The following is an 8,281-nucleotide window of genomic DNA, read 5'->3' on the forward strand; positions in this document are numbered from 1 at the left end:
CGCACCAATTCAGGAAATCCAAATGGGAATCCCTGTGGCACAACTCCTCCTTAACATATAAAGGGAAACCCCTATTCAACAAAACTTGGATCACACAAGGTTTATTCTTCCCACACCAGCTCTTCAATATCTCCGGCCCGCTCCCATTCTCTGAAGTCAGACCCAGATTTGGCCTCCCGGAAGCCGAATTTTATAACTTCCTGAATGACAAAGTGGCCATTTCTAAAGCCAAACTTAATAACAGCATTCCCTCTCTTCCTGCCTACCTGCCATCCCTTAACAAGCTTGGCCACCATGTCTCTAGGCTGTATAAACTGTTGCGCCCGCAGTTGCCCAAACTGACGGAACCCATACGTCTCTTTTGGGAGACCTACTCCTCAACACCGACCTCGGAGGCAGAGTGGGCCAGGACCTGGGAACTCACCATGCATCACAAAATTAGCCCTACTCTCTCCCAGACTAAATTCTGGCTTCTCCACAAAGCCTTCTGAACTCCCAAGCACCTCTTCCTACACAACATTAGGGACGACGACACATGCTAGAACTGCACAGAGGCTGGCGGTGATCACAAACACATATTATTTAAATGCTCATGTGTTACAGAATACTGGGACAGAATCTTTGATTTCATCACAAAGGTACGCCAAACCTCTCCACCACAAGAATTTTCCACTCTGGTATTAGGCTCTGCCAAAGCGGATACTCTTAATGACAATGATAAGGCTCTGCTGGATATACTTCTCACTGCAGCGGTGAAACTGATATTAAACAACTCGAAGGACACCTATAAAGCATCCTTTCCACATTGGCTCAACTGGGTCTCCAATTTGAGAGGAGCCGATAACATTGCACTTAGGAACACCCCATCCCGCCCCCCCCCCACAGGAAATTGTGGTCCAGACTAAGCATGGGTGAATTTTGCGGATCTCGCGTTCGCGGATTTGCGAACTCGCAATCCGCAAAATCCGCGAATTCTCGGATTATTTTTTTTTATGTTCACACGGGTTTCTGCAAGTTCGCGAGGGTTTTGTACAATTTCGCAAATTGCGAAATTGTACAAAACGCGTGCGAACTTGCAGCAACCCGTGCGAACACAATAATATGAAGAGAAAGAAGCTCCTGGTCACAGGAACAGCACGGGGATTGCGCTCATGAAAGTCAAGGATGCAAAGGCCTCTACCCAGCATCACAGCTGATTTTCCACAGTAGATTTGGGAAGAGGCACACCTGTCCCGCCTCGAAGACGCTCATGATTGTTTTTGGGCTAATGAATGAGTCACTGATTTTGAGCATCAACTAGTTCGAGAGACCATGTGCGTGTTACTATGCAATCGCCCCGAAGGGCGCAGGGGTCCCTTGAGTGAGCTGTCCATCATAGTGGGTGAATGGCGGGAAGACGGTGCAAACCGCGAGTGTGTGGGCTGGGCCAAACGGGCAGGGCTACCATGTGAGTTCACACATGCTTTTAGTGTGTATAAAAGGTCAGAGAAAGATAAGTTCAGCAGATGAAGAGAAATAAGCTCCTGGTCACAGAAACAGCACGGGTATTGCGCTCGTGAAAGTCACGGATGCAAAAGCCTTTATCCAGCATCACAGCTGATTTTCCACGGTAGATTGTGAAGAAGTCACAGGAAGGGCATGGTAAATATTTTAGGATGGCGCCGGCAAGCTGCCAGCGCCATCCTAAAATAGTTACTAAATTAGCTTCAACTGGAAGCTCTAATAGATAAAATCGAGCACCTGCTTTATTTTATCTATTAGAGCTTCCTGTTGAAGCTAACTTAGTAACTATTTTAGGATGGCGCTGGCAGCTTGCCGGCGCTATCCTAAAATAGTTACAACAGGCAGGCTTCAACTTTTGCCCCCTGAAAAATCCGCCGCTCGCGGATTTGCGAATTCTCTGTAAATTTGCGGGAGTTCGTGGATCGCGAATTTACCGAAAATTCGCAAAATCCGCGAGCGGAACGGATTTTCCGCTCATACTTAGTCCAGACGATTATTTCAACCTCTATAAACCTCCTTGACTACCCAATAATTCTTAGGTCCTCCATATGCCTCCCCCAACCACATCTCTCTTGATACTATGCGCGTCTGTTTTCGCCAAAGCCGCATGGGGTCGTCCGGTGGGATACAATGCATTGATATGATTGCTGTTATTATTATTATTATTAATAATATGTAATGTTATCTCTTTCTTTTATTATTTCCTTTCATGTACTCATTATTACAGATGTATGCAATGTCGTTTCATGTATCATTCTAATGTATGTATGTATTGTTTTCTCCTTATGTTAAAACTCCCAATAAAAATGTTGTGAAATCAAAAAAAAGAAAGTATGCGGAGTGATGGTATGCGGAAAGAAAGTTGCGGAATAATGGGTGTTTACCCTCCCCCGGTAAGTACATTGGTGGCACGGCGGCCCACATCTAGAGCAACATACTCATATTTTTTCACCACCCATTTGACAAATGCACAGGTCCCTCTCATTGATGGCCAGCACCGACATACACTTTTTAGACACACCTCCCGCCACAAGTTCTATAATTGCGAACTTTAGAGCTGGGGAGCTACGTTGGAATCTCGGCATCAGCTCAACATCCTGTGATTCCAGGCAAATCGCTTTGTCTCCCCGTGCCTACCACAAATGAATGTGTTCTTCTGTAATGTAAATTGTGCTCATGCCATGTTGTCGAGTTCGCGCTATATGATATTGCAAGGAAAAATAAAGTAGGGAAACTCGGGTTCACACACTACTGAACGCGCACTCTTAAGTGCATCAGCATTGCACTGTGAATCGGAGCGTTTCACAGGCCTGTCACAGATAAGAAATGCTATCTAAACGAAATCCTACAAAACAATATACTACTGGCCGGCAGCAATTCATAACCGGACAACGTCGGGACGAGCTGCTAGTCAATCATAAAAGACACATATAAACAGTACAATCTGATATAAAAGACATAAAATCTCATAAATGTTTTTTTTTTTTTTAGAAGAGCATATCAATTTAAAATCCCAAATCTGTTTAAAAGAACGATTATGTTTAAAAAGGGAGAATTCAAAATCAAAGGGTGTTAAGGCAAAAATTACACAGGGCTTAATTATAGTCTCCAATATTTTAAAGTAAATATTTTGGGGGAGACTTGGGAACACCAACATGTAAGCAAACAGGTTACATACTGCCTCGCAAATTCTTTCTTCTAAGGAACGAAGTCCAACTAAGGAACTTAGCCATGGCAATGACCCTGACTTCGGTAGTTCCGGTTTTTAATATACGCAGGGCTATTTGACAAGATCTTGTACCAAGCATTCTACAAACCGGCTTGAGCCATTTTCGTCGAGGGCCCTTGTAAGAAGGGCACACAAACAGGACATGTAATAAAGTCTCATCCTCTGTTAAACAAGTATCACATTTAGTATCCCGGTCCTCCTCCCACTTACTAGTGAACGATTTTAGGGGGAGTGTTCCCACTCTAAATTGGTGGGAAAGTTTTCTTTCACCAGGACATGTGATGATGTCCCAATAGGCCTCAAACTTATACTCACACTTAAAATCTAGAAAGAGAAATGTTAGGGAACCCCTAGCAACTGAGGATAGAGACTTTATATAAACCTTGTCCCTATATAAGGCTTTCAAATCTTTTTTGGACGGGAATAAATTCCCTTCCGGGTCCTCCCACAAGTGAATGAGGCCCAAATCTAATAACAATGCCTTTACCTTTAATAACCAAGAGATTTTATTTGGCTTGTCCGCTTCTCTAATAAACTTAACAGCTCTTGCATAGGGTGCAAGCTACGGGGTAATCCAAAGTATTCACCAATAGGCAAGTGGTCTAAAACCTGCAGCCTCCTCAAAGGAAATACATCCTAAATCTAAAAGTAGGGGCCTAGGAGGCGAAGATTAAGGAAGGCCAGTCAGTGCCCTTAGAAACGTATTCTGGGCTAAGACTAATGGAACTAAATTTTCGAACCCCCAGAGTTCCGCCCCATAAACTATTGAAGCTCTAACCTTCCCTTGGTAAATGGATAGAGCTGGTCCCACTGGTTTGAGACAACTAGAATTCTTTTAAGTGGCCCCTGCTAATTGATTATGCCTTAAGACTAATAAATCTAACTGTGGCTTCCAGTTCAAACGTTTGCCCAAAGTAACGACCAGATATGCAAAGGAGTCAGTTTGTTCCAGGGGCACATTATTCATTTCCACTCTAGCTTTCACTACTTTGTGTTTGTGCAAGACCATGAACTTCATCTTATCGACGTTAACTACTAAATCATGGTCATTGCAGAACAAGATGAATCGATCAAGGCCACGTTGCAGACCAGATTGCGTCTTGGACAAAATTAAAGTGTTGTCTGCAAACATTAAAATTGGAACCCTGGATCCAGCAAGAGTAGGTGCATTCGTGGGATATTCAGTGTAGTATGAGATAACATTATTTATGAACAAAGAGAAAAGGGTAGGGGCCAAAACACACCCCTGCCTTACTCCCTTGCTCACAGGAAAGCGGTCTGTTAACTCACCCTGCTGACCCCACCTTACTTGGGCGTATGTTGATTCGTGTGGTTTTACAATAAAAGATAAGATCTCAGCAGGCATCCCTGCTTCCCTCAGGGTATCCCACATTTTAGGGCGGGTGACTAAGTCAAAAGCAGATTTAAGATCTATGAATGCTGCATAGAGTGCCCCCCTGCTAAGACTACTGTATTCCAGTATATAAACATGAATCTAAAGACTTGGTCGATAGTGCTAACATGGGAACGAAATCCTGTTTGAAAAGTAGATAGTATTTTGTTCTCATCAATCCACCTGTTTACCCTACATAGCACTAATCTCGCCACAATTTTTTGAAGAGTGTCTATAAGGCTTATGGGCCCGTAATTAGATGGACAGGCGCGATCCCCCTTTTTATAAATGGGGATTATTTCCGCCCCACGCCAAAATTCTGGAATGGGGGCACCTCTAGCCAAACCATTCACAAGGATATGGATATATTTCAGAGAATAAACGTAGGGAGGGTCAAAAAAGGGCTATATTTAACGACCAAAATCACTCATGCCCTAAGAGAGACTATCAATAAACAAAAAGTGGCCTGGTCAGAAAACTGTAAGTGTGCCGCAACTGAACTAGTGCCCCAAGACCATTAGTAGCACTAGAAGTGATAACCCGGGTCTGTTGAGAAAAATTCCCATCAGCCCACCCATGTGGTGGAATGTCGTCATGTGGGAGATGTCACCAATCTAATTCTCAAACAGTGCACCTAGTCATGGTGCAGAGATGGATTGACATGGTGTAAATACAGACCACTGGGCTTCACTGGTGATGCTAATGGGGTGCAGTGCAAAAAATTTAAGTGAAAAACGTGAAAGTAAAATTGACTCCGAGGGCCAAAATTAATTTTAATCAGTATGGCGCTCGTGTCAAGATTAAAATTTGCCAAAATAGTTTGAAATAATAACTATATGTGGGCAAAGTGAGTGGAGGTCGACATGTTTCAGCTGTTTTGACTGTTGGTCTTAGCTTTCTTCAGGACCATTTAGGAAACTGCGACTGCAAATCAAAAATTATATTTTAGTGATGCACGCTAGTGTACATTGGATAAGTCCTACCAGTTCCTCTGAGCCCAGATGAATACTGTAGGAAGTCCAGAACTTTGTGTATCTCCTAAGGAAGAGACATAAGCGTGAATCAAAAAAACCATATAGTGCACAACAGGTTTAAGGAAAACAAGCACAAGATGCTACGCACACAAACAGGGCGATGGAGACATTCTCTCCCCGCTAATTATACTATCCTTGTTTAAATCAGTGTATAAAAATCACAGATATGGGAATGAATGTGGTAACTTACCCAGCATTATGTGGGAGTACGCCTCACCTCACCCGGAACCCACTCGGGAAAAAGGGAGGCCCCGCTCTAGTTAAGGAGGGAAATGGACAAGAAAGTACCTTTGAAAAGTAGCAAAAGGGACTAACAACAATAATAGCTACCATTTCCAAAACTGTTCTTAACTAGACCTAGCTTTAAACAGAAAAAAAGACTCAACCAAGTGTAAAGGAAATGACTTAAAGACTCTGCAAGATTTGATTAACCAAAAAATGGAGGGCAGGGCCACTCCTTGGAGGACTATGTCTAGCGATAAGATGACTAAAAGAGGTACTAACGCTCTCAGTAACCAAGTATTGGGCAAATGGCTGAACACTCAAGGTAGATAGAGCCACTCTATAAAGGACTCTTGCTAGTGCTGAGGTGACTCGCCCTATAGGGATAGCAAATCATGGTATGGTGCCCTACCTGTCCGTCGGTACCTCGATGCCGGCGTCCGAGAAGGAACGGAGGTACCGACGCACAGCGCGCATGTCTGTTTATACCCTGGTTAATTGGTTAACATGCTGCAGCTGTTTCTATTAACCAGCGCGTCCGCCTCGCAAACGGGATGCCCGCGCTATAGTGCGCATGCGCTAGGCATCCCGGTAGTGCTAGCCGTAAGCAGTGAACCGCTGCGCGCGTGCGCACGGCACTTCGGCCGTAAAGCGCATGCGCGGGCTCTAAGCCATGTGGATCGATCCGCGCATGCGCCAGAATGTACTGAGCATGCGCCGACGTAAGAACGCATCCGATGGCGATCCCATTACCGGTGTGGACCACCATAAGGCAAAGGGAGCGTTACTGTTGTAAATCAAACAGGCAGCTATATCAGAGGCACAGCAAAATAGTTAATTGTGAGCGCATGCGCTGAAAGATGTAACGGGATCATGTATGTGCATTTACCCATTACCAATGTCGAAAATTGTCAGTATTTTTGTGTAGATTAAGCCAAAGTGGAAGCAACAGTGCATATACTTCTAATGACTACAGATAGTGACAATTGGACTATATATGCTATAAATAAGCAATTACATGTGTGGAATAATGTATCAGACGCAAAATGTCTTAATTTGCTCAGGGATGGAGTATCTTGAATGACCTCAAATATGATAACGAGATGAGTCAATGTAGAAGACAGATGACAGAAACTCGGGACTAGTTGAATTACAGCGATGTCCACGGTATGTCATCGTTTAAACCTTGCATGTGACTTTTCAAAAGAAAAATCCATTTCTGCTCCTTCCTGAACAGAAATTTGGCCACGTCACTGATGTGTGACGGAATGAATGGCCGTTCTAAAATGACCCATTTCATCAGCAGTGTGTCCTTGCTCTAGAAAGTGGTTTGTTAGTTTAGTAGCCTGTTTGCGACACCTAATGGTGCTTTTGTGCTCCCCTATTCTTATTTTAATCTTGCGGGTGGTATAGCCAACATATCTAAGAGAACAGGGACACGTTATCATATATATGGCGTTGTCGGTGTTGCAATTAGTATGCTTCTTGAGCAACCATGTCCTCCCAGTTCCTATGTCAACTGTAGTGGTTTTCTCAGTCTGGGGGCAGACACTACATGATCCACAGGGGTAGTGACCAGAAACTGGGGGAAGGTTCCATAGGGTTGTTGAGCCGTCAGTCTTGGTAGTCCTGGGTCTTGTATGGACAAGAGTGTCTCGAAGACTAGGTGCCCTTTTAAATGAAAACAGTGGTGATGGAAGGTTAGCCCCAGAGCTGTTCAAAATCGTCCAGTGTTTGCGAACCATTTTCTGGACAGAGTTAGACATTGTACTGAACGTACTAACAAATGTCAGGCGCTCCATTGGTGGTTTAGATGGGCGTCGAGGTACCGACGGACAGGTAGGGCACCATACCATGATTTGCTATCCCTATAGGGCGAGTCACCTCAGCACTAGCAAGAGTCCTTTATAGAGTGGCTCTATCTACCTTGAGTGTTCAGCCATTTGCCCAATACTTGGTTACTGAGAGCGTTAGTACCTCTTTTAGTCATCTTATCGCTAGACATAGTCCTCCAAGGAGTGGCCCTGCCCTCCATTTTTTGGTTAATCAAATCTTGCAGAGTCTTTAAGTCATTTCCTTTACACTTGGTTGAGTCTTTTTTTCTGTTTAAAGCTAGGTCTAGTTAAGAACAGTTTTGGAAATGGTAGCTATTATTGTTGTTAGTCCCTTTTTGCTACTTTTCAAAGGTACTTTCTTGTCCATTTCCCTCCTTAACTAGAGCGGGGCCTCCCTTTTTCCCGAGTGGGTTCCGGGTGAGGTGAGGCGTACTCCCACATAATGCTGGGTAAGTTACCACATTCATTCTCATATCTGTGATTTTTATACACTGATTTAAACATGGTAGTATAATTAGCGGGGAGAGAATGTCTCCATCGCCCTGTTTGTGTGCGTAGCATCTTG

The sequence above is a fragment of the Lissotriton vulgaris genome, chromosome 1_1 (assembly GCF_964263255.1).
Source record: "Lissotriton vulgaris chromosome 1_1, aLisVul1.2, whole genome shotgun sequence".
Lineage (NCBI taxonomy): Eukaryota > Metazoa > Chordata > Amphibia > Caudata > Salamandridae > Lissotriton > Lissotriton vulgaris.